The sequence below is a fragment of the Tupaia chinensis genome, unplaced genomic scaffold (genome assembly GCF_000334495.1).
Source record: "Tupaia chinensis unplaced genomic scaffold, TupChi_1.0 Scaffold000153_1, whole genome shotgun sequence".
Lineage (NCBI taxonomy): Eukaryota > Metazoa > Chordata > Mammalia > Scandentia > Tupaiidae > Tupaia > Tupaia belangeri.
Window position 1 is genome coordinate 1,257,467 of NW_006159624.1, and position 27,952 is coordinate 1,285,418.

A 27,952-nucleotide genomic window follows, 5' to 3' on the forward strand; every position below is an offset into this window, starting at 1 on the left:
GTGTGCTTTGGATCCAGGCTTCCTCAGCTTGAATCTCAATTTGTCTTTTTTCTTGCTCAATAACCTTAGGAAAGACATAATTTTTCTTTCTTTCTTTCTTTTTTTTTTTTTACAAGGACAATATTGGGATTATGTTATTTTCCACAAAACTCAGTAAGGACTTGCTGGAACTGCAAAAGCAACTCAATTTGAACAATGATCCAAGAGAAAATAACAAGTAAAAGACTCATGAGTATCAAATTAAAAAGGTTTTCATTCAAAGATACATCCTTTTTTCTTCTAGTCTTTTTAAGAAACCAACCAACAAAAAATTATTTTTAACAGGTTTATGCTTGGCTATGAAAAGTTATACATCTCTAGATACCAAAATAACAAAATTGCTTTTAATTTGACTTGGTAGTCCCATACCTCTTCTACCAAAATATCTCCTATTATTCTCAAATATAAATGTTCTATACTATTATTTACAGTGAGAAATCATTGCAATCCCTCTGATACATTTTAGTCCTCTGTTTTATTCCAAATAACTGATGGTATATTTTAAGTTTTAAGGCAGGTGCTAAACTTTCCTGTAGGTCTTGGGAGGTTCATCTTTTCATCGGACAAAAACTGCACAGAATATAATAAAACTTCATCTTTTTGAGATTGAAGTAAAGAGAACTTGAGCAATTGAATAGCAAAGCTCCAGAGGCAATCAGACATGACCTAAGATGCTCTCTGCCTTTTCTTGAGGCCAGTGTAGTGTTCTACTTGCCACAGTAGAAAACGGGCTGTCAATATATTTCTATACTCAAATTCCAAAGTATGTTAGTAGGCTTTTCACTGGGCATCTTAAAGCATTTTAAGAACAATACTAATATTGCTCACCTTTTTTTCTTTTTTTCTGTAAGCAAGTTCTCCATGCTAACATTTTCAGTATTAGGAAGACAAATGCTGCTAATCATCCTCCCTCTTTTCATTACCAAGGAGTTCCTCTTTCTCTATCTTCTTCTGAAGGACCAACAAAAGCTTGAAGTGTATGTTTCAGAAAATAAACTGCAGCGTGAAGACCCACTATGTCTACCCAGATGGTATGCACCTTTCGCCATACATGTCCCATTCTAGATAATGCCTTGGTAAAGCATTTCTTGTCCTGAGCGAGTAGGATACCTCAGCCAGTTCCAGGTCAATAGATGCAGCTCGTCTTTTGTAGGCATGCTGGATAAAGGTTCCAGTTTCTGTTTTTGGAGCCCATCCTTTTTCTAAATGGCATATCCATTAAAATGATATCCACAGTGCCAATTCTGAATGGCAGATTACCGATATCCCACTGAACAGCATCTATGGGCAAATCCCAGGAGGGTTTGCCTTCTTTAATTTGACTCTTGGTCAATAAAGATGAGATGCTTTGCTACTTGATTCATAGCCAATGGGTTATTACCACCAACAATATGATAACAGACCATTCCGTAGCACCCTCTATTGGTATTGCCCCCATTCCACACATTGTATCAACTATTCTATCAGTAGGTTGAGGAGCACAGAGCCTGAGCATCCCATAGGCAAGAGTTGACCTGAGTGTTGTGGGTCCAAAATGTATGATATTTCTTTGGTGGAGACTCTCTTTGGTCAAAGCAGTACCCACAATGACTTAATTATAATGGATATTTAAAAACCTCTACATCAAAGTTGGTCATATCAGCCTTCCACTTAAAGCGATCTTGAACAGCACCCCCAAAAATCTCTTGCAGCCTCATTTGAAGTAAAGCAGTGTTTCTCTTCTACCCAATTGCATGTGACTCTAAAGTTTATCACTTGAGGCTGTTTTTCTTCTTTAGTGTTTTCATCAGTCTCATCTTTGCAAGATGACAAATCATCACTTACTAATGTTGACACTGCTTCTTTGATGGTTGGGTTTTCATAATAGTCCAAAATATGTGAGTCTAAAGCATTGTTAGTGGATTCTTTTTTAACATCCTCTCATCTAGTTTATCTTTTTGCCCATTTTCAGTCTTCCCTTTACTTGAATTCTGATTTATCTTGTTGCCTTTTTTTTCCCTTGAAACTGGTATTAATTTTCCATACTTTTTTTTTTTTTTTTGGAGAGGTTTTTGCTATAGGGTGTGTGCGCTCACCAGAAAGACAGAAAGAGAGACAGAGAGGCAGAAAGTCAAAAATCACCTCCCAGGGGTATAGCCACACAGCAATCTCTTCTCCTCCATTCTCCTCTTGGGATCTTGGGCACACATGCACTCGCGCCTGGCGTGAGTTTAAGCCACTGGATCCAGGACTTGAACTGCGGTTGACGATATGGAAGTCTAGTGACATAGCCATTACGTTTACGGCTGGTCCCTAATTTTCCATACTTCTAGAGGGTCTGACCATGGGAGTTTTCCAGCTAAGTCTTCAAACTCCTTTAAACTTTCTTCCTTTGTTTGTTTGGTTTTGTTTGATTTGGTCATCTTTGAATCACCACAAATAAGTTATCAACTGATCTCAGACAATGAACCACTGATTCTTAGGAAGGTTCACATCCAGGAGTTGGTTAGTGGCTTCTTGTATATCTGACGTGTTGGCAGTGCTTCCAAGATTCCCAACATACTCCTGATCAACAGTCAGCAGTCACCAGCGCAGACCCTAATGGATCCGGCACCCTGCCAGCACAGAGTGCTCCAAGACATAGTTTTTCTATGCTTCAGTTTTCTTATCAGTAAAACAGGGATGACAATAAAAGTCCTTATTTCATCAGTTGTGAAAAGTGAGTTAATTTATGTGAAGTGCTTAGAACAGTGCCTGGTATGTAAGTTCAACATAAATGCTATCTATTGGGTCAGCCTTGTGGTAATGTGCACTGAGAAGTGGATCTCACATGGCTTATCATGGTTCAAATCCTGGTCCTTGAGCCTTGAAAACCACACCAAGTACATAAGTGTACATGCCCCAAATCCTGATGGGATGAAGAAATGGAGGAAAATGGACTGTGGATGATCATGTCCCATTGGGAGGTGCTTCCTGTTTCTCTGGCTAGTCATGAACTTTCTGTCAATTAATGAATAAGATGTCATCTATAATTATGTAATTAAAATGCAATCTGTAGATAAGAAATAGAGATGGTGTTGCTCCCAAATTCAGCCCTATTATTGAAATTGTCCTAAGGTGGGGGGCCAAGATAGAACCTATCTGCCTGAGGCATAGTTAAAGGACAGGGAACTAAATGAGACCTGAAGCATTAGAACTACATAGAAGGTTCTAGACAAAGTCTCAAAAAGGTCTCTAGAACTGGTTACTTCATTCATGACAACTTCCATACATCATGTTATAAATTAAAAACCAAACCTTAAGGAGATTGTATCACCAGATAAATTTGAAGCCTATTTTATAATGGTCAGTTTTTGCTCAGATAATTCCCAGAATCTCAGTACTGTACTAGTAGGAAATAGGCTGCTAAAGACTCCCAATCCTAAAAGGGTGCTTCCTCACCCACAGAAGTGGCTATGGAGGACCATGGACAGGGGGATTCTGTGAGAGACAGTCAAGATGGAGATGACTGGTTAACCAAGATGCTCTTCATTTTTCTGTATGAGATTTCTTGTTATTCCAGCCTCAAAGGACATGGCATATACTACTGATTGTTGGCCACTATCTATTCCTAAACTCAACCGTTCCAAAATTTTTAAGGTGGCTTAATAAAATATAACCATTCTGCTTTTTTTTCTCTTGTTGACTTAAAATATTAATACTGGCTACACATTCTATTTAGCCTTAGGTTTCCAGTCTGTCTATAAGAGAAGTTCCATACAAAGGCCTGACAGAACTGTGTTTTTTCCTAGTCTTGGAGCTGAGTATAGAAAACAGATACAACTTTCTGTTGTTAACCCTGAGGAGACATAGACACATTTGAAAAAAGGAAAGTTGGGCCTGTGAGGATGTTGGGTTGATGTTTCCAGTTGAAATTATATTTCTTTTCCTTCTAGGAATAGCATTTCCCTTTTGCTTTGGGAAACTGTCCATTCCATAGTCTCAGCCATGGGTGGGCTGCCCATACCTGGCTCAAACCCTTTGGTATATCCACCTACTCAGTGCAGTAATTGCCTCTAAGGCAAGCAGTCCAATTGTAATCAACACAATGCAGCAAGAGGTTTACTGGGCCTGTTGGCAAAAGTGCTTTCTACTTATTCCCATAGAAGGTCTGCTGTAAGAATGAGAGGTCTGCAATGCCTGCAGTAATTTAGCCACAATAAGAGGATCTGGTGGTAATAGAGTAGTTGGGAGAAGAATAATGTAGTGCTTAGGAATGGAGTAAATGGCATGGAAGGCAGAACAAGAATGCATCCTTCGTATCATCATTTTTGACTACTAGATCAAGCACCCTTTGAGACTAGTATTAACTCCAATGTTTTCTAGTGGGCGAGTCAATAAAATTCTGCATAATAGAGTGAATGTTGAAGAGTGTGACCCTGGAGCCAGACTGCCTATTTCCAAATTCCAGTTCCACAATGATTAGTTATGAGACTTTGGAATAGTTCCTTATTTCTCAATGTTTTAATCTGTACAGTGACGATAAATGTCAAACATGTCAAAAGGTCAAATAAAATGAGGACAGAAAGAGTATACTGGTTTTGGCAACATGGATATGTCAGAGATCTAATGGAATTTGTTCAGTTCCACATAACTAATATCAGATCATAAGAAAATATTGGGAGACACCATATCTACAAGTTTCTGAAAGGTATGACTTTGCAGGAAAATTATACATTGTAATGAGGATGAGATTTCATTGTAACATAGACACTATACACCCTAGGCCAATGCAGTATGTGTTGTACTCATTTACAGTTTTTTCAGGCACTTAGATAAAAGCTCAGGTTCTTAAAGCTTCATTGCTCACCACGTAAGTTTAATTAAAACATATAAGTGCTCTACCTTCATGCTCCTTCAGATTCTCACAGCTCCTACTATTTTTATCATTTGATAAAATAGTATTTTTATAATTTGAAAGTGCTTACGTTATATCTCCATTGAAGCATCTTGGGCAAAAAGATTTAAGCTTAGCACCTCTTGTACGCCTTAGGGACCCCAAACAACTTCCAGATAAATTATGTGTATGTTTTCTATTACTGAGGTGAGAAAAGTACATATATTTTTATCTTTTTATGATACAATTGTACTATCACATGTCAGTAAGTGTCTCAATAGATAATTAGTTCTACCTTTTAATTACTATGAAAATGGCTTATGGCCAACTTTTATAAAACAAAAATCATCATTTTGGGGGGAACATACATTCTTTTACCATTATGTGGCTAACAGCCAACAATTCTATCTATCAGATCAAGGCTTTTCATTACTTGCAAGTACATTTTGCAACTCATTTCTCTTGAAGGGATCATCAGGAAGTTTTATGGCTAAAATTAGATAGTCTTTTCTTAATAAATTGAATGAATAACGTGAATCAAGTGCATGGATATCTCCTCTTCTGCCAGCATTCTCCAGAGTTCTCTAAGCACTCTGTGTCAGCTGCTTTTCATTTGTCCACCCTGGTCCAGACTGGCTTCTGCCTCCAGCATTTCCCAGAAACCAATTTTGTTTTCTCTGACATATCCATATTCCCAAAACCAGTAAACTCTTTTGTCCTTATTTTACTTGACATATCAGCATGTCTGAGATTCAGGAGCATCCCCCTGAAACATATTTCTTTTTGGAAACCTCTCTTTTCCTTAGTTTTCTTTCTTTCCAATTGGCCCATTCTTCTAAACCTCTATTGTTGATTTCCTCTCCTCTAAATTAACCTCTAAGTATTTTGAGTTCTTCTGTGTTTGTTGATAGGCCTTTCATTTTTCTCTCTAAAAGCTTTATACAGTAAATCTTACACGTTTTCAGATTTACAAACCTTCAGATCAGTATGTTGGTTTCTTCCAATTTATATATCTGGGCCTAATCTTTTCTCAAGCCTCTAGTCTTATACATCTAATTGCCCATTTGACATCTCCATTTGGATATTTTATACATATCCCAGATTTAGCAACAGTCTATGAATCTTGTTCCATTCCTAGTCTTCAAGTCAATAAGTGGTACAACATTTCTCCAGTTGTGATATCCAGAAAGCAGGAGGAATAATCCTTTATTCTTTCTTTTCCCAATTCATTGATATCCAATTCATTAGTAAATGTTTCAAGTTTACCCACAAATTACATGTCACGTCTCACCACTGTCCACATTCATTATCAACATTCCAATCGAAGCCACATGAAGTACTTGGAACCGTGTTAATAGTCTGCTGGGTTTCCCTACTCACTGTACTGCTTCACTCTCTGTTATCTATTCTCTCTATGGCATTAAGACTGATCTTTTAAAATTAGATTTTGTAGGGGGACCAGCAGTTAGCATAATGGCTATGTTGCTGGACTCCCATGTAGCCAACCGTGGTTCGCGTCCAGAACCTGGTGGCTTAAAACTCACGCCGGGCACGTGTGCGTGTATGCCTAAGATCCCGAGAGGAAAACAGAAGAGAAGGGATTGCGGTGTGGCCATCTTCCCTGGGAAGTGGTTTCTCACTTTCTGTCTCTCTGTCTCTCTCTGTCTGTCTGGTGAGCGCACGTACTCTATAGCAAAAGTCTCTCTCAAAAAAAAAAAAAAAAGATTTTGTAGGACCAGATAGTGGCACAGTGGTAAAATATGATGCTCTGTGAGGCTGAACCACATGGGAAACTTCCAGAATCACATCTGGGGAGCTTCCTGAGTACACCTAGCATGTGCATGCCCACAATCTGGAACTGGCCAAAGCTGTGGGTGGATTATGTCATCAAGACTTTTTTGAAGGTTCTCGTTCTTTCTCTGTCTCTTTCTGTCTGTATCTCTTGCTCATGAAAGTTAAATAAATAAAATTTAAAAATTTGAAAAAACATTTAAAAAATAAATTTTCTTGCCTGCTGAGAAAGATTTCAGATTTCTGAAAATTGATTAATTAAATTCAAATTTAATATATTGACTTAAAAGGTATAATATAAGATAATCCTTGATTATCTCTAGAATATCAAATCTTATTTTTCATTATAGTCTGTTTATATTGGCTTTAGTTTTTCTCCCAAGATGTAACCTACATTAGAACCTTTATACATTCTAGTCTTTCTTCATGGCCATTCACATAGATGGTTCTTTCTCAACCTAATTATTACCTCTTAAAGTTGATTTTAAGATTAATGACTCTTTAAAAAAAAAATCAAAGGACTTATGACCCTCCAGAGATGGAGGGAAGGAGGAGAAAAGACTCCCTTATGAAGGATGGTCATGCTGCAATTCCTTCTTCCATTTCTTCCTCCTTCTGGAATTTAGGGGATGCAACCACATGTGCCTGGTGTGTTTTTTCAAGTCACCAGGTCTGAAGTCACCCCTGTGATTGGTCATATGGAATCCAGATGCTTTAATCACTAGGTTACCAACTGGCCCAATTATTCTTTCTAAATAAGTTCCTTTCCTATCTTATTCTCTCTCTTAGTACTACATTGATTCTTTCATTATATTTTATATTTAAAAGTGCATTTATTTATTTATTTAGTGGAGTTTGCATGTCTTTTTAATCTCCTTACTTACATACAGATCTAATTGTTTGACTAGTTATTTAAATAGAACCATCTGATGCATGAATAGTAATGCAAGGTTTTTCTCTACCTATATAGCCAACCTGGATGACCAAAATAGATTTAGAAGTTGACCAAATGAACTGGCTGATAATTAGATAGTGGAAAATTAAGAGAAAAAAAATCAAAGAGTAAAATCTAAGAACTCCATTCTTGACCTAGATTTTTCTGTTGTCAGCTATAAAACCCGACAAGATCATGGCATTTGATAGAAAGTGGACAAGCATGGAAGATTTACTGCTAAGTGAAGTAAGCCAGACTATGAAAGAGAGACATTGTATGTCTCCACTTAATATATACAGAATGTTGGCACTCTATGGCAGAAACTGCAAGATTGGAAGATATAAAAGCCTGGAGAAAAATTTTGAATAGTAGAGACATTGTGGGAGGAGGCTGGGAAATGGGGAGGGTGAGAGGTAGGGAATCAAGGGGAAAACGAAAGAAGCAAAATATCTAAGGGGCACAAAATGAAAAATTATCTGTTGATGATAACGTTATGATAATATCTTTAACTGGACTACTAAATAGTCTATTTACTTTAGAAAAGTTCATTTTACAAGCTGTAATGATATATAGTGATTGAACATATAAAAAAATTAAAATGTAAAAAAATCAGTATGAATTCTGACTTCAAAAAATAAAATACAATATTGAAATGATTTCAGCTACTCAGCTGCTATATATATTTAAAGTAGAGTTAATGTCTTTATTCGCCTTGCAGTTCTCTGGAAATAAATAAAATATATGATAGTTCTTTGAGGAAAGGCACTGTGTAAGTCTAGGTATGTCCTACTGTAATAGCAACTACAGATAAAAGTTGACCCTATACATTAATTATTGAAGGTATGTTTTATGAAAATTTAAATATTAACTATATTTATTCTTTTGGATTTTTAAAATGTAGTTCACCAAACACATTTTGGATACCTACTGTTTAAAAGACAACATGTCAGGACTTAGGGAACACAACATGGTTTGTACCTTAGGTGTTTACGGTCCAGTATAGAGAATAACACATTAAAAAATAACTATGCTAAGAAAGCTGACAATTCTACTAAAAAATTAGAAAGCACTATGGGAACTCAGAGGAGGGTGAGATGAGAATGGGGGCTGACATGCTTCCAACTATTTAACTTTGCCTATCTCTGATGAAGGCAATAAGGTCATTCATCATATTACACTAAATTTATTAAGGCTATACATCGTAGAAACTTAATAAATATTTGTTGAAACAATATTGTGTTGAAATAGTAAATTGAACTCTTTTATTCGGAGAGGTTTTTGCTATAGGGCGCGTGCGCTCACCAGACAGACAGAGAGAGACAGAGAGATAGAAAGCAAGAAATCACCCCCGAGAGGGGATGGCCACACCACAATCCCTTCTCCTCCATTCTCCTCTCAGGATCTTGGGCACACACGCACATGCGCCTGGTATGAGTTTAAGCCACCAGGTCCAGGACTCGAACTGCGGTCGACTACGTGGGAGTCCAGCGACATAGCCATTACGCTAACTGCTGGTCCCATAAATTGAACTCTTTAATAGGCAGAGAAAAACCTTGGATCCTTGGGAAGGCTCATACTTTATTACAACCCATACTCCTTTGAGTCTTGTTTCCTAGCTTAGATTCTTTCTCTCTCTCTCTTTTTTTGGTTTATAATCCCAGTTGAGCAAGATCTATGAAATATCTTGGCTGTGATGAGCCAAAATCAATTTTGAAAAATATATTTCCACTTTAAATATCTGAACCAAAGTCTAACGTGAAAGTATATTTTTGTGCTTTATCCCCGTAGACTTTTAGCTCTTACATTTTTCCCCCCTTCCTTACTACTTTATTTGCTTCACTAGTCCTCTTCCACTTTATTTCTATTCCTTAGTATTGTAGATCACTTAAACATCCAAATATTTCTCTCTGGTCTCTATTGGCCCCTAATTCAATTTCTGGATTAATTTAAATTGCTAGGTAAATCTATATTAAGGGAATGTGTCACCTAGAATGTCAAAAGAAATACAAAAGAGAAAAATGACTAACATGATCTACTCCATAAAAGTCTTTATTCAATTACAGTAATAGTTTTATCTGTAGAATCCTTCACCCACCATGCACCCCTCATAAAACACTGCTGGGTGGAAAGCCAGTCTATAAACAGACAAAAAATGGTACATCTTTGGTGGAAAAGATTGGGAGGGCTGGGATTCCTGACTCTGGCCTTTCTATGCTGCAGGTATTGGAGATGCACCTCCACAGAACCCTACACATTCTTGCAACACAATTTGAAAACCATTGCATTTTATTCATGACCAGCTGTTCTGGTGCTCTATCGGCCTATCAGTGGGAACCCTCTCTTTTGCTGAGCAGCAGAAATTTGCATAGGATTTTATTCCAGAGACAAACTTCAAGTGATTCAATTATTTCTACAATTGACTCTTCTCTCTTTTATAAAATTTTTTTATCAAATATTACTTTAAATATAGATTGTAACACACATATTCATTAATTTTGCTCTATAGAGTAGGAAAATTATAAAACAAAAAACAATATAATAGTAATTTTTAATAGCTTGTAACTCATTTTTGTTATTGACTGCAAATATTTATGTAATAATGTCTTTATCTTGGGAGACTGAGGCTGTATTTTTCTATTTCTCACCTTCCAGCTGAATACAGTTCATATTCAGCCGCTAAAGAGGATATAACAAAAGTGTGAGATAAACAAATTTCAAGCTCATAATTAAATATTGAAACTGTTCAAAGTGTCAATGACATAAATTGCCCTACGATACAGGTTTTCTCAAGAGTATAGGTCATATTTTACATACAGTAATGGAAAGTTCTTGGTTGTAGCTAAGAGAGGTGAATATTTACTGCTATCCTGATATTGATATTTGAATTCCAAATATTTTTAACTCAATAATTTATTTTGAAGATGGCATTATTACCACCTTTTCTTCTAAGTCACAGTGTGTCCAGAACAAAAATGAGAATTTATAATAATAAATCTTTGTATAATTTTTATTTTCTCAAATCTATTTATGCAGTGAGATTAGATTAATTAAAAATAATTAATTTTATTAATTATTTTCAAGGCACTTTTTCAAGGCAATTTTTATTTTAAAAAATCAATATTCCATTTAGTGAAAATGTTATGGAATGAGACATGATAATTAGCATAAATAAATTACCTCTATAAGGCAATCCAAAGTACACAAACTCTCCCACATAATCATCAATCTTTTATTTTAGTAAAAATGGCTGTTTGACAGGATCGACTACAAAACATAAGGCTCACTTCTCACTTCAACATATGAAGACATCAATTAATATTTGAGTATTAGCTGGGTCCAGAAACCATGCTGAGACCCGCAAAGACATAAATTCTGCTCTCAAGGAATTTATGTTTTAGAGGACAGATCAGGAAAGAATCATAAGAGTTTACCTTGTCTCGGTGACAGGATAAGAGAGATGCCAAACTCATTACTGGACATCTGTGTACTTTAGCCCAACTGGGAACTTATAGTTGGAGAAAATGCTCAGGGGTTGGATCAGCTCAAAAAGACACTTGATTCACAGATAGGCGGCAACAATTTGAAGGCTGATCTTGACAACTTTTCTTGAGATTGAGGCTTGGATCCTTGCATGTAGTGGCCCCGAGAAAAAGAGCACCAGAAGGCAGAAGACCATGTTCCAGCTAATGGGTACTCTGTCAGCCGGTGGGAAGAACAGCTTGATTTGCGGAATACCTCTGAAGCAGCCATAGAGCAAAGAATGTAAGTCTCTACAGGCAGCTCACATGTATAGGCTACTGGAGAACTGTCTGCTGCTGTCTGCAAAGAGATGATGCTCTGTTTTCTGTATAAAGTTGAATCATTGCTGCAAAATAAAACTAAATGAGAGATTCTGTACATAACCATCCCTGAAAAAAATGCTTTAAAAGAAAAATGACACTGCACAAATGTCTTTACCGTGACATTATTAGAAAAGCAGAAAAATAGAAAGGAAAACAAAAACTTTAACCAAGGTGATTAAGTACATAGAGTTTATATCCCAGGATACTATTGGGCTACCAATACAATGATAATTATGAAAACTAACTAGAAACAAGGAAAAGTATTTGTGAATTACATGAAATAAATCAAGTAGGAAGTTACAGCTACTATATATTGTGTTCAAACTATATTGACAAAAATTGAATGTCAATAGAGACAGATTAAAAATAACATGGAACAAGTACTGGCCTTAGAGTCAGAAGATCTGGATTTATAGCCTATATTTATCATCTATGATCTGCACTTGGGCAAATTAATCAGTCCCTTTGAACCTCAAAATCATAAAATGGGTTTAATGATATCGACCCTATTCTGAGACTTTATCATTACAAAGCAGTTAAGATCCAACAGCCCACTCCAAGTTTGGTTCTACCCTATATTACGTATGGGATGGTGGACAATTAAGGATGGGTTTGTTTCCTTGTGGGTAAATGGGATGTTAGGGCCAGGGTTGGAAGGGTATTGTCAGAGCCAAGTAGTGGGATTTGAATCAATCATTTACTGGCTTTGGCAAGTTACTTCATTTCTCTGGGCCTCAATATCTTCATCTGTAAAACGAGCGTAAAATAAGTACCTACTTCAGAAGCTGTTGTTCAAATGGTATGATGTAATTTGTTTAAGAGTTTCTGGGACAGTGCCTGGCACACAGTAAGCACTTATAAATGTTAGCCATTATTATTCAGAATAAAGGGAAAAGCACTGGAGTTTAAGCTGATTCTGAATTTGGGTAGATGTTGAAAGGGAACTCAGGCAAATAAAGCAGTTAATGTTTTGCTGCTGTGGGACTATGAGTGGGAAGAGGGGGTTTAATCTTTGTTTTAGATTTCTTTATTGTTGCTGCCATTTTTTGTTTGTACAATAAATCATCATTTAAGACAGGAAAAAATGAACAAATATGACCCACGTAGCATTCCCTGAGGCCATGCCTGCTCAGTGACTGACTGATAAACTAATTTCTGTTGTAGTATTAACGGCTGGTAATGGATTAATATGTTAGACCTCCAAGGTAATATATTTGCATTTTAAACAGGCACCTTATGCCTGGGGACTGTATGTTGCAGGAGTATCAGAGCCTCAGGACATACTGGTGTGGAGGAACTTTTTGATTCAGAGGAAGCTTTGGGCACTGCTGCCATCGCTGTGCCTGGATATTTGAAAACTGCACAAAGGACATCAGAGTTTTGGAGGACACTGAGGATGCCCACAGACACTCTGATCAATGAGGCTGAGCAGTTGAGGGAGAAGCAGCTGGCTCTTTCACATGCAAAAATGAAGCCACTGCATATATTGACTGGATTTGCTTCTGCAAAAATCACACCCACCTTTCACCCTCATGGTCTTGCTCTTGTCCATCCCTGCCAGAAAAGAGAAAGGTCACCTTTGAGAAGTAACACAAACTAGATTGATCTGTCCACAAAGCAATTATTACTACAAACGTGTGTCTGTAATTATTTCACCAATATCTTACTGACCAATTTATGGCAGGTAAAATACTTGATTAATAAATTGGAAATAAGCCTCTCCCTGAAAACCTTCAGTTCATTCCATAAGTGCCAGACCTGACGGACTGACTAGAGATAAAACTCAGGTACTTGCCTTTGTAGTTTATTTCCGATAATATTAGTATATAGAAAAATATGTCGTGACTTTCCCAACAACTCAGCAATTACTTCTGAGAGTTTCTGAAGTGGACTTACCTTGACCTGCTGTGTATGTGTCTATTGGCTGCAGTCACTTCACCCAGCAAGCCTCAATTTGTCCTCTCCTGCTCTGATCCCACTTCTCAGCAGTCACCCACTAAATTAATTGCTTGGCTCAGCACACTTACAATGTTGCCACTGCATCCCTTGAAAATCCCAATGGCCTTGGTAAGAACACCAACTGCAATTGTTTTTCTGATTTCCAACCCTCAGAGGACCAGACTTCTTGGAGTTCTCTATAAACTGATGAAAGGTAAAGATCTGCCCCTTGACTATGACCCTACTTTGTCACTAGTACCTTCAAAGCATGTCCCTTATCTCTAAAATATTATTGGAGTGGATGAGTCAGATTCTGGACATCCCTGTTGACCAAAACTATGTGAGTACAGGCCTGTGGCTTTCAGTGTTTTGCCCCTTTGGTAACAGATCTCAAACATAGGCCAAAGAGCCAGATGGGGACTTGCTGCCACTCTTGTCATTCTCCTCTCAGTGCTTCTCTCTGGAATAAATCCCTCCACTCTCAGTTACAAAGCAGCATATTTCCCATACATCTTAGTAAGAAATGATACACACTTGATGACATCATGGTTTCATTTCAGTCACCTCCAAATGTCCTGTTATACCCTTAAGAAAACAAAAACAAAACAAAACAAACAAACAAACAAAAAACAAACAAAGAAAGAAGAAACCATGGTAGACTTGAGATGAGAAAACTGAGGCCAGTATAACTAAGAGAGCACCAACTCTGGACAGTAAAGCTGAGCCTGATATAAGTATAAAAGAAACAGCTGCTTCCTTACTGCTCTTGAGTATATCTACATTGCCCACTTTCAGTATTGCCTTGTCAGTCTCCTGAAGGGCAGAACCCAGGAGAGGAAGAGGAACCTGGGTCTTCTGATATGAGAGGTCAGAAACCTTAGAAGAGAATCACTCCCCCCAGTGCACTATTGTTTTAATGTCAGAGTCAAAAGGGTATGTTTGGACTTTAGGTATTTGTCATGGAGAAGAAACTAGAAACCTGATCATGTCCTCTGATACTTTCTATTGTTTGGAATCAATTCAACATAAATCAAGAAAAAACCCATATAGTGCTGAAATGTGAATGGGCTACATAGCAGGTTAACCCACATCTCTGAGACTTGATTAAATGCTATGAAAGAAAACCTATAATGGGGCTCTGATTTCTCAGCTCGCATGAGTCTGAGAGTAAATCCGTTCTTAGTCTTGCAATAAAACAACACTTTTCGGGGTTATTCTAAAACTGCAGTAATTTTAACTCTATTTCAAAATTCCCTTCCGTTTAAGTTCTCCTGGTGTCACTGAACACAGAGTTGTGGCATGCATTGTCTGCCATTTCTTTGTTTTTTGCTGCCTTCAGTTTTCTAGAGTGGGGAGTGCTGGTGAGGACAACCAGCCCTGATGCCATGTTGAGGCTATCAATGGAAGAAGACTTCTGGAAGGTTCTTGTCAAGCAAATGAAATCACTAGCACAAACTTGTAGATGCTACCTTTTATTTTCAATGTTTTACAGAGTATAGTAGTTCTGGTTGTGCTATTTTGGCCCTTTTCCCAGATTTCATGTTTTAAACATCAGACTGGTTCAGAAAATAAATCTCAGGGATAGACACTATTCTAACTTCAGAATCTTCTTTCATCTTTATTTGGTCTCCATTGCTGGCCTCTTACTCCTGGATCCAACTGGTGTACCATTGCAACCCTCTCTATTTGGAGGATTAAGCTTTACTAGGGAGACTCCTAAGTCCTCATGTACCTGAAGAGTACAACTCTCTGATTCTACAGACGCTATATGAGCTTCGTCTCCATACCCTCTCTCACCTCCATACCATAAACTTATCCTGTTAAAAGGGATGTCTTGTGGACTTAAACCTTAAAGGAAACCATATCTAATTAAGTTTTAATATGAAGAACAAGTAGTTCCTATTAAATATAGTGGCTAAAAGAAATAGGTTGAGGGCAAAGGGTAGAGTTCTTTTTCTTTTTTCTTAAATGTAGACACACTGACACTTTCTTAATGTGATAAATAGCCATCGTTTTGAAGGAGGATGAGAGATACCCAGCATTACAATTTAAACCTTTCTGCATCTCACTCTGGCAGGTGGGATTCCCTTGACTAATTAAAATGATATTTGATATATTTCTCAGTAAATTTGTTTGCTTTTACTTTAAACATTTTCTCAACTACAGTGAACAGATAATCTTGATAATTATAGTAAACCATATAAACATTTGTGCATGTAGGCTTAGAGGTAAATTTTATTCATTCCAAAGAAAATGATTCCAATTAACATAATTTCCTGGGGATTTTACTTCAGAAATAGGCTCAACCTTTACTGCTTTATCATCCTCTCCACCTCTTTTTATGGTGTACTGAGACTATCCCTCGATGCTGGCATCATTCTCCTTAATTCATATTATTTATTTCTATGTGGTCCGAATAAATGTGGAATGTGCACATTTTAAAGAATCCTCATTTATACAGAAGTAGGAACAAAGACAGATAGCCTACCATAGCAAAAATATTCAATACTGTTGTTTTTTCCCAATTATTTTATAGTTTAAACAATGCATTCTTTAGCTAGATTGCCTTGTTACTATGACATTTATGAATGCTGGAATTTTCCTGTACGATTTACCTTCTCCAATACTCTGTAATTGGTGGAGAATATTAAAAGAAATTCTCTTAGATAGGAAAAAAAAAAGAAAAGAAACCCAACAACAATAGCCAATTATTCCACTGTTTGAAACCAAGGGGCAGACTGAAGTCTTTAAAAGGGAAATCATATTCTTTTAAAGACTATTATAAAATGTTTTCCTTTCATCTCCAAAAGGTATCCATCTACAAGATTTTCATTTCATATGACCCTGTTCATTTCTGCTTTGCATTTAAGTCTTTGTTGATAGCTATGGGAAAGCAAGCCCAAATCAAAGCCTCTCAGGAGGAAAAGGAAAGATGAATATATAATGTGGGCATGGTAGCCATACCAAGCAACTTGGCAGCTCCCCTAATGAGCCACACTCTCTTATACCTCCCTGTCTTTCTACAGTGCTGCTTCCTCTCATGTAATGTTCTTGCTGTCAGTTCCTACATTGTTTCTGTTTCCTTTTCAGGACTCAGCTCTGATACTGGCTCTCCAGACTTACTCTGTGCCCTTTGCCTCCTCCGTCTCTGCAGATCTGTCTGTGTTGTGACTACATCTGTTCCTCTGTCTTCTCCACTAGGGAGGTAACTCTCTGATGGCTTGGCTGCTTTTCATCTCTGAGATTCAGGCCTGGACCAATGGTCGTCATGCACGATTTGAGTAAATTAAATGAATATGGGTGAGTGACCTTTTGTTCTTGAAAGGGATGAAGGGACACTGCAGAATAAAGATTGGATATTGGAGCTCTGAACCATTGTTGCTTTGATAAAATGGTTTTCTTTTCCTGTTATTTAGAATCTTTCTATGATGCTTAAACTATGGATACTAAGAGAGGTCTCTTGGTTTTCTCTTTTTTCAGGTTAAGGCTCCAGCATCAGGGAAGTGTTTTAGAGAGTCGAAAGTAACATAAGGCAAAGAGACGATGCTGTCAGAAGGAGACTGATGGAGTGTGAATAAATGCTAGGAGTCCTCTGCAGCTCTTGTGTGCACTGATGCCAAGTTGAGGGAGTTGGGGGTGGTCACTGTAGCAGAGGCCACCATGGTCTATAGGACTGGTTGAGTAGATCAAGGTGATGCGAGGCTAAGTTATGCAATGATTGATAATCAAGCTCCAGCCAAGGCAAGAAAATGCACAACAACTTATACTATCCTAGCAGCTGTAAATGCTAGAAGTTAAGCCCCTGTCAGAAAGATGTGAGTCAGTGCAAACTCAAAAACAAGCATGAGGTCAGGGATCCCCTCTGCCACCCTCCTATACCCCTTGAAGCCTTGTCATTTCATACATGTATTTCGTATGTGTGTATTCATATCTGTATTTCATTCATGTTATTTCAAACTTTTGTATTTCAAACATATGTATTTCATGCACATTCACATGTATATTTCATACACATGTATTTCTTTTCATTTTTTTTTTTAGAGAGAGATTTTTTCTATAGGGTGCTTGTGCTCACTGGAGAGACAGAGAGACAGAGAGCAAGAAATCACCCCCAGGGGAAATAGGCACACTGCAATCCCTTCTCCACCATTCTCCTCTTGGAATCTTGGGCACACGGGCACAGGTGCCTGGCATGAGTTTTAAGTCACTGAGTCTGGGATTTGAACCATGGTTGACTACATGAGAGTCCAGCGACATAACCATTACATCATTTACCGGTACTCAGATGGGTATATTTCAAACATGTTTTATTCTAGGAGATTAAACATGTTTTGTCTATCTGGCAAATACTGAAAATTACCCAAAGGGACTATTTATTATACTGGCCAATTTAAAGTTTAAAAGAGAAATAAAATTTATTATTACCATTATTATTTTCACTAGTTGAAACTTTAGATAAATGACAAATTAGTTTAAAAATTACATATTTCTATGCATGCAAGTTGAAATATGAGTTGATTTTGCAAACTCGTTACACATTTATCCCCAATTTAATCATAAACTGGTACAATGCAGAACTCTCTTTTGCCATCTGAAACCTAACTAGGTGATGTGCAGATAATTTCTGTTCCATTATTTCTTTTTTGGTCTTTGATATTTTACATAATATAACGGAATGCACATGTAACAAAACCATCTATAGCTACATAATTTCCTGAAGAGATTGTTAATTTGCTTGCAAGTTAAATTACCAAATCCATGAGCTGTGTACTTTTACCACCATTTTCCTTTCACACAAAGGAAAATGAAGGCACAAAAAGTATACAGGCATCTTTAAGGACCAGAAAACTTCTGCTTACACCAACAAAGTAAAGAGAAGAATTGTTTCAATGATCTCAATCATTCAAGAAATTTCTCGTTTGGTCAATTTATACACAAGCCCTCTTTGAAAAAACATACACATTTGACTAAACAGACAACAGCTGTCTTCCTCCCACCTGTGCCCTATTGAACATTTCATGGACTTATTATGCCAGTGTAATTTCCCTAGACAATGCATTTTCGTATTTTTCACTGAAATTCTCCAAAAGTAAAACGGAGACGGGATGAGGAACGGGAGAATAAATGTGTTTTTCAGCAGATTCAAATTAAATTATCTTGCTGATCATTTCCTGCCTCCTTAACAAAAGAAAAGTGAAATAGAAAATTGTAGCAATTACCTGAATAATTCCAGCTCCCTGCCTGGGGCCCCATGTCTTTCCAAAAAAGGATTACTCAAAGGTCTTTGTTTAGAATGGCTCCACTAGATTCACTGGGGTGAACTACAACGTTTCATTTGACTTTCTGGCAGAGAAGGGTAAGGAAGTCATGGCTTCAATGTCTCATGTGATTCTGGAGACGCACCCAGGAATAAACTTTTCAGAGCATCTGTCGTGTGAAGGGCTCCTGGGTTCCAAGATTGTCTGGATTATGCATGTGCTGGTATGCTTTTCTCCCCCAGCTTTATCAAAGTATATAGACAAATAAAAGTAGAACGTGCTGATATTCTTCAACTGCAGAGAACCTTGGGCCATCAGTAATGATGTGTGTCCTGAGTAATGATCATCCTAACATCTATGGTCTATTTTGAAATTTATAAACTGCTTTATAGTGTCACTCAGACTCCACTTTAGAGCTCTGTACCGTTCAGTTTTGCCTCTCCCTAACTGTCTAGGAGTTATGCCTTGTGCACATTTAGAAGTGCTCGGAATCAGATTTTATTCTGAAGTAGATGCTTGTCCTAATTTCTACTTCCTTAGATTTCAGGGACTTTCTTTCTTTTTTCCTTTTCAATTGCCAGAACCCACATGCACTTGCCAAAGAGAAAGAGAGAGTGAGAAAGGACTCCTCAGCGAGGTGTGGTTACACCGTCGCCCTTTCTTCTCCGTATCTCCAGCCTATTGGTGTTTTGGAACACACACGAATGCACTGGATGTGCTTTTCAAGTTGCTAGTCTGGGATTCCAATGGCTGTGGGTCATATGGGATCCAGAGCCCTTAAACTGCCAGGTCTCGGCACTGGCCTCAAATTCAGTAACTCTTGCAGCATCAACCTGTCATATTGCAGGAAAACGTGATTACTTTCCTGCACCTCTCCTCTGGACTCAAAATTCCTTTAGGGAAATGGTTGTGTGCCATTTGTCTTTGCCTGCCAAGATTAGCAACAATGTCTGGAATGTACTAAGTTGTATGTTTTTTGTTTTTTGTTTTTTTTTAAGTAAATAATGAGTTAGACAAAATAAACCCTTTTTGAAATTTTATATTCATTCATTGTATATCATTATATTCATACAAAATGAATTTTCCCATCCAGAATACACTGAATATTGGCCCAATAACAGATATTATCATATTTATTATCTTCAACAGACCATTTTCCATTTTGTGTTTCTTGACTGATGGACTTCTTTGTTCATTTCCCCTTGATTCCCTCCCTCTCACCCTCTGGCATTTCCCACCCTCCTCCCACACTGTCTCTGGTGTCCACAGTTGCTCTCCATGCCTTTAAAAAAATTAATTAAGAAAGATTGACAAATACATTGTATGTATTTGATGTGAAAAGATTATATTTTGAAGTCCATGTATGTTGTAGAATGGTTAAATCTAGCTAACCAATAAATGCATTACCTCACATCATTACCCTTTGGTGATAAGCTCACTTAACATCCTCTCTTCGAGTTTTTTAAGACTGCATTATGTATTCATTAACTATAGTCTCTTTTTTATACAACTGATCTCTGGAATTTGCTCCTTTTTTATTTTGATACTAAGAATTAGAGACTTGGGAATTAAAAAAAATGTGCTGCAGGATTTAGAACGGACATATAGAGGAGGCAGGGACTTGGATTCTAATAACTTCATCTCCGGGAGAGTGATTTTTCCTAGGATGTCTGCCTATTGGTCTTTGCTGGTTCTACCTTTACTGATTCAATCTTTCTAAAATAAAAGAGCCCCATGCTTTGTTTGATTTCTGCTAAATAGATATTACAAATGGGCAACAGTACAGGTACGGGTTAAGAGCATTGACTCTGGTGCTAAAATGCCTGTACTCAAATCTCAGCTCTCACCTGCTGCCGGCTGCTTAACTTTTTCTATTTTGTCTGTAGAAATGAAGATGAAAGTACTCACCTCCTGTGGTATGAGGAAGGCTAACGTTTATGGAAATCATTCAAGTAGTGCCCAGCACATGAAGTGCTCTATAGATTTTGTATTATTATTATTATGTTTGTTGTTAAAATGGTGAGATAAAGAATTCCTTAGTCAATGGGAACTTTTGCAGAGGAACTATTTCAAATCAAGGAGTGAAATAATAAACTGTCTTCGGTGGAGAACAGGAAGGGAATCATTGGATGTGCTGTTTGTCCTTCTGGCTGAACTTTACAGATCATCAAGTAAAATCAAATATTTCATTCAGTACACAAACAGAAAATGTCTCCTTTCCAGGGAGGATACTGATGGAGAGGTACAAGCAGATTTTCTAGTTGCTGGGAGCAATTTGGCAAAGAAATAATATAAGCAGACATCATTTCGAGTAAATACTCCCTTTACAATAGTCACTGAAAAGCTATTAAACATGCCTCCAGATCAAAATTTACAGCAGAACCCACAGATAAGATTCACAGCTTTTTGGTTCAGAAGGGGCCCCCTGTGGTTGCACAGGGAATATTTAGAGAACTCTTATTTTGCAGCGCTATGTCTTATTTAAGTGATATTATGCATGCTAAGGATCACTTTGAAATGCAATAGAAATAAAGCATAAGGGTGATACAATAAAATTCAAATAAACTGAAATAACATCCCAGTTTGGGGACTCACCAGAGCATCTTGGAGTCACACTGGTAAAATAACATGTCCGGATTAGGCAATTAAGTCAGGGTCCTCATTAGAGAATGTGGAAATTCATAAAGGGAGTATCAGTATTGAACTATACTAAATGGGGTGTTGCTAAATCCTGTTGTGCATTTGTGAGATCCCTGAGTGAAAAAATAATAATAAAACAAATATCCTCGGGATCAAGAAAGAAATTGAGACTGCCTATTGCTGACAGTTAAAAGGCAGCATGGAAGAGGAGAAACAGCATCTGATGAGTCAGAAAATCTGGTTCTCGTCTCAGTTCTGTGTGTTCTTAGCAACACGATTTTAAGAAGTTAGATAATCTCTGAACTCTAGTCTGTAAATTGGGAGTTGTAACACCTGCTTACTTTGTAGGTTTGTGGCAAGACTCAAATGAAGCAATATCTGTGAAAGCACTTTTAAAACTTTAAAGTGTCAAAGAAATTCAAGTTGTTCCCAAAGATAATTTTTAAAGCAAATGCCAAAAGCACATACTTTCTGTACATAGAGCCTACATTTCTTATTTCAGGGGAGATTGAAAATGGGTTGCTTATTTGCATAAAAGGGATAAAGTGAGGAAAAGTAATGGAGCTAGGAACAAAATGGTTAGTGTTTAACAAGTGAGCAAAAACAATTGTGTTCTGTTTCCCCCTGAAATGTATCCTGGGAGGTTATATAATTGAAAATTTCTGACTCTCAAATGAGTACAGGCCATAATTTTTGAAGAGGCCTTGCTTAGCATGAGTTCTTGGGATGGCACTCTTCAGGCCTTAAGGGAAAATTAAATGGAGAGCTTAGGGTTCCATTAGGAAGCTGTTTTCCTCTGGCTGAGTAACTCAGGATAATACCGCTGTGACGGTACAAACTTTGTCAGCCACCCAGTGGCACGGTGTAAAGATAACCCAAGCTGTAGGGCATCTTTTTCAGACACTGTGCCCCTGACTAAATTAGGAATTTGGAATGGGGCCAGCAATCCCATAATCCATATTAGTATCATTTTTCTCAATTCTGAAGCAGATGCTTGAATCCCTAACCTATGACGTTTATTTGGCAGACTGCGTATGAGGGGTGGGGAGGCATAAGAGATGATTGACTGATCCTATGTCAGTGACAGTCTTTGCTATACAAATAAGCTAATTCACAGTATAGCCCAGGTACTATAGAATACATCGAGAATTATAATTTATAAATCGGAACCTTTTGGGAAAGATAATGGGGTAAAAGCATGTTTACAAACTCTCTTACATTAACTGAATAAAATGACCAGAAAGAACTAACCATATAAAAGAAAACATCCATGGCACTAAAACTAGTTGCTTCCAGTTACAAACAATTTAAGACTATTTGTCCAATACAGCATAGTTTAGCACATTTTGGAAGGTGATTTTAAGGAAGCAGACACAATTTAACCCACTATTTTTTAGTGCATGTTGTTAGTGTCCTGTTCAGATACTCCACACTGAGTAGGTGCAGCCTGACCGGAGTTACTCAGTGTTGGCTGCTAGGACTCACAGCTTCCTTCTTTCAAATCCTTTTCTGGCCCCAGTCTCTCCCACAATAGCCAGTGACTGTGACTGGCACAGGAGACAAGAGGCTGGCCCCCTTGCCAGAGATGGAATCATTCTGAGGTGCAGTTTTTATTCCAGAGATTCCAAAGGGACCAGGATGAAAGTTAGTCTTGAGTTGAGAGACCATATCCTGCTTTGCTTCCTTGTTTTCCCATAACCTGCTTCACTACTGTCCTCCTGAGAACTACAGTAACACTTTGACAAAAATCTCAGTCTGTCCTTTGGGGAACTAGATGTTTTAAAGACATCTTTTAAGAGTTATTAGTTGTAGAATGTAGATGGAAACAACTCTGGAAAATTCTACCAAAAGCTCCCAATTGTGAGGATCCAGGGATTGGAGGTTTTAATAAGGTATGAGAAGAAATTTCAGAATCCCTTGCCCTGATCTAGGTCTACTATATTTCAAAACACAATGCTTCAGTCTGAATTCTTTTTTTTTTTTTTTTCCTGAAGTGTTTTCCTTATAGCCCTGCTCTGATATGAAAAGAAAACCTTCTGTACATTTATTTATCACTACAAAACAAATATAGGCACACTCTTTGTGGGACAGGAACTCAAGAATAGCTCAGCAGCATCTTCTGCCTCAGGGTCTTTATAGATATGTGTTTTGTCTGGGCTCAACAGGGTAAGATCCATTTTCAAGCTATGTGATTGTTGACAGCTTTTGTCTGGGTGAGTCTCATCTGAGGCTCCACAGGGAAGGATCCATTTTCAAGCTATGTGATTGTTGACAGTATTCAGTTCCTTGTGGACTCTCAGATTGAGGGGCTCAACTCCTTGCTGAGTTCTTTTTAAAAATATTTTTAGGTTTCCTTCTTTCTTTTTTTCCTTTTTCTTCTTTCTTTTCTTTTTCCTTTCTTTCTGTCATGAACAATAGAGACACACACACACACAGAGGTAGAGAGACAGAATCAGCACCCTCAACAAAGTCTTGATGCCACGATCCACCCTACTTCAGCCAGCCCTGATCATGGGCTCACGTATATTTGGCATGTTCAGGGAGGTATCTGGACATAAACCTAGAACCTTCCCATGGGAGTCAGCCTCACAGAGCATAGAGTTTTTGCTGTACCTCTGTTCAGTGAGGGGGACCTTACCCCTAGTTTTTTAAAACTTGGCCCTCATTAGATGGCTGTGCACTTCATCCAAGGAAGTGTGAGGGAGAGCATCAACAGAGAGGGTCTTCCACAAGAGAAAAGTTGTTATCTCTGTAGCAGACGCCCATGAATGACAGCCCTTCTCCTTTGGTTTGTTCTATTGCAGGCAAGTCATGAATTCTATTCACACTCAAAGGCAGTGAATAACGCTGGGACAAAAACACCAGGAAGTGGCGACCACTGGGTCCCTCAGAAAAATCTGTGGTCATATGAGCAAGAAGATTTGGGAATGGGAATGAATCATTGGAAGGATGGGGATGTATCTGTTTAGAGCTATTTAACAATAGTAAACCATTAGTAAACACATAAAGAGAAAATGCATAGTTTTGTTATCAGAATCAGGCACTGAACTTATATGGCTGCTTGCTGCTTAAAAGCCAATACCTGAGAGACAAGAGTTGGTGGGAATAAAAGATTACTTTATTGAGGAAGCAGGCAAATGGGAGGAAGGCAGACTAACACCCAAACCACCTCTAAAGTTCTGGTCTAACAAGAAAGATTTTTAGAGGCTCAAAAAGGGCAAGGCTATGTGCTGTTTTGCTGAGCACAGCAGTTTACCATTACCTTGACTGGTCCTGTGGAGGAGACTCATCTATGTCAGGGTTTTCGATTTAAGCTGTGGTTAGGTCATTGTAACTGATCATCAGGACAGAAGGTTTCTTTTTTTTTAATTTTTAAAAATTTTTTAGAGGTTTTTGCTATAGGGCGCGTGCGTTTGCCAGAAAGACAGAGAGAGACGGAGAGACAGAAAGTGAGAAATCACCCCCTGGGGGGATGGCCACAACCACAATCCCTTCTCCTCTAGTCATTTTTCTCTTGGGATCCTGGGTACGCATGCACACGCGCCCAGCGTGAGTTTAAGCCACCAGGTCCAGGGCTAGAACTGCAGTCGTCTACATGGGAGTCCAGCGACGTAGCCAGTACGCAAACTGCTGGTCCCAGGACAGATGTTTTTAACCCTCTTTGGGCACACCTGAGACTTATGGTGCCAGTTCTTTCCTTAGCCCTGTTCCAGTTTTGTCCATTAAAATCTGATTTTATTTTTTTCTTCACACAAGTCTTGCCTTTATGGCCAACTAAATTTTAAGTGAGAGAGCAGCTGAGGGCCTCTGTGATAGGAAAGGATTTCATCCATTTTAGCTCAGTCGGCCTCCATGAAATGAATTTGAACAAATGAATAGAAAAATCTTTCAGAGAAAGTGTGCCTTGACCATAGCTTTCTAAAGTGCCCAACTCCTTCCTATATTCTTGAAATTACTCAGTGACTGAGGTTGTAATATCAACCTACATCATCAAACTCTAGCTTTCTTTTCAAGACTATTCCTTTCAAGGTGCCAGGGAAAAATCAAGAAAGCTAAAAGCCAATAGAGAACTTTCTGCTATCAATTGAAGGTGAGCAAAATACAATCATTATACTAAACTCACCATCTTCAAACTCTGGTAAACAATGGAATTAATACATTCTATTAGAAGAGTGTGAAAAATTTAATTGAAAAGTGTATATTTGAAGATGATTTATCCAGGGAAATAAAATACAAATTTAGGTGCTATTTTGAATGAATATGAAAGAAAATATGGTTCTTGAAATGGATATGACTGCTCTATTAAATAATGAGCCAGAGGGATTTTTGTTAAGACTCTAAATAAATAAATCTAATAAATATACTAATAAAACATTCTAGTAGAGAGTAAACTCATCATTGCAAAACACTGAATCATTAAAAACTAGTGGAAAAATTACCTATGACATCAAAGAAAAGCTGTGAAAGATTTTTTAAAAGCTATGCAAAATTTATAACAAATTATTAAAAGGAAGGATGGATAATGGTGATTTCCCATACTGATAACTTGTGTTCCTGGGAAAGGAAATAGAAGAGAGCAGAGGAGACAAAAGAGAATGGAATGAAGTAGAAATATAAATATAAAGGAAATTTCTTTTGTATGTGCAGGACTTTTCATGTATCAGGTAAAATTAATAAAAAGCAACCAGCACTGAGGCCTGTTCCAGTGAAGTTATTATATTACACAGACCGAAAAGAACTGTACAAACAGATAGAGCAGCAGGACTACATTACCTAAACAATAAAAAAGAGAAGAAAAACCTTTTGGTTGCTTTTCAGTAATGAAATATGTTAGAGAAGACAAGAACTATGTTACAATGGTACTCCAATAAGAGTTTTTCTTTATTGTAAAAAATAAAAAAAATAAAAAAATGTTTATCCCTGGAACTTTAAAGGCACGAGGACAAAAACAAAAACAAAACAAAAAACAAACAGAAAAAGCTTTATAGACAAATTTATAGACAAATCATGATGAATTTATAAATGAGAAAGTTGAGAAATAAAAGGTTAAGTAGTTATTAGCTTTATTCATTTCTTTCTTTCTCTCCTTCCTTCCTTCCTTCCTTCCTTCCTTCCTTCCTTCCTTCCTTCCTTCTTTCTTTCTTTCTTTCTTTCTTTCTTTCTTTCTTTCTTTCTTTTTTTAATAGAGATTTTTGATTTAGGATGTGTGCACTCACCAGAGAGAAAGAAAGTGAGAAATCACCCTCTAGGGGTGACAATTCCGCAATCCCTTCTCCTCCATTCTCCTCTCAGAATTTCGGGCATGCACACACACGCGCCTGGTGTGAGTTTTAAGCCACTGGGTCTGGAACTTGAACCGTGGTTGACTACGTGGAAGTCCAGCAAGTTAACCATTGTGTCGTCTGTTGGTCCTTGAATTTATTTCAACAAAAAAAATTTTATAAAACATATGTGGCCCTACAAATATTCAGAATGATATGTGAACAAAGAGGTTCCTATGCTATTATTTTAAGTCAAATGGGCTGCTAGCACTATTTCCCTCTGCTGCTATTCAGCTAGATAACTACACATGTTATTAGGTCAGTGGCACAGCATTTTAGTCCCTTGCTTTCATTTTGATTTTAAGTCTCTGATCGAATCATTGGCAGTTTGGTTACAATAGGTTCTTCATTATTTTTCTCATGTGATACTTCACATGTGGTGGTTTATGTTCTGAATTCTTCCATTTATGCATTAATGATATCTCATTTTGCTTAAAAAATCTTATATTGTAATCTTTTCCCTTAAAAGTTGGTGGAAGTCAGGACCAGCAGTTAGCGTAATGTCTATGTCGCTGAACTCCCATGTAGTCAACCGCGGTTTGAGTCCCAGATCCAGTGGCTTAAACTCACGCTGGGCGTGTGTTCATGCCTGCCCAAGATCCCGAGGGGAGAATGGAGGAGAAGGGATTGCGGCGTGGCCATCCCCCCTGGGGGGTGATTTCTCACTTTCTATCTCTCTGTCTCTCTCTTTCTGACGAGCACACGTGTCCTATAGCAAAAACCTCTCCTTAAAAAAAAAAAAAAGTTGGTGGAAGTTAGTCTGCCAAATTCTAGCTTCTTTAGTAGCTTTTTAGATGAGATGCCTAATATTTCGACAATTCGATAGAAATGTCTCCTTTTTTTCTTGAAGCGGGTAGAGATTAATTTTCAATAGCTAATATCACCTCGAATTAATCTATTAAATATTAACATTAAACACATGATCCTATTTGATAAAAAATAATTTCGTCGTGTGCTGTAATCGATTCACCTGTGTGTATTTAATGCTTTTGGCTAGAAGCTGTGTGTTCTGGTTGTTCTGCTTGTCTGACCTTCATCTGCATGTCTGAAGTCCCATGGAGTAGGGGAAGAGAGAGTGTGTGGATGGGTGGATATGCGTCTGCATGTGCATGTGTGTACATGCACATTTATCTGCTGCTTCTGTCTCATCTTTTGAGCCTGGGGTGGTTGGTTTACCTTATGTGGAATCTAGTTGTGTGGGGGTGGGAATCATAGCCATCTCGTTCAGTGAGGACCGGTAATGTAGCAGGTGATGATGTGTCAATAGCCCAAAGGGAAATGTCCTTTGCTGCTCTTGTCTCTTTAACTGTCATATCTAGGGTCAGGGTCTTCAT

General features: G+C 37.7%; 1 pseudogene; it reads right to left on the reverse strand.

Annotated features, from left to right (window-relative positions):
• Positions 1-958: 958 nt before the first annotated feature.
• Positions 959-27,952, reverse strand: LOC102485118 (THUMP domain-containing protein 3-like; annotated as a pseudogene).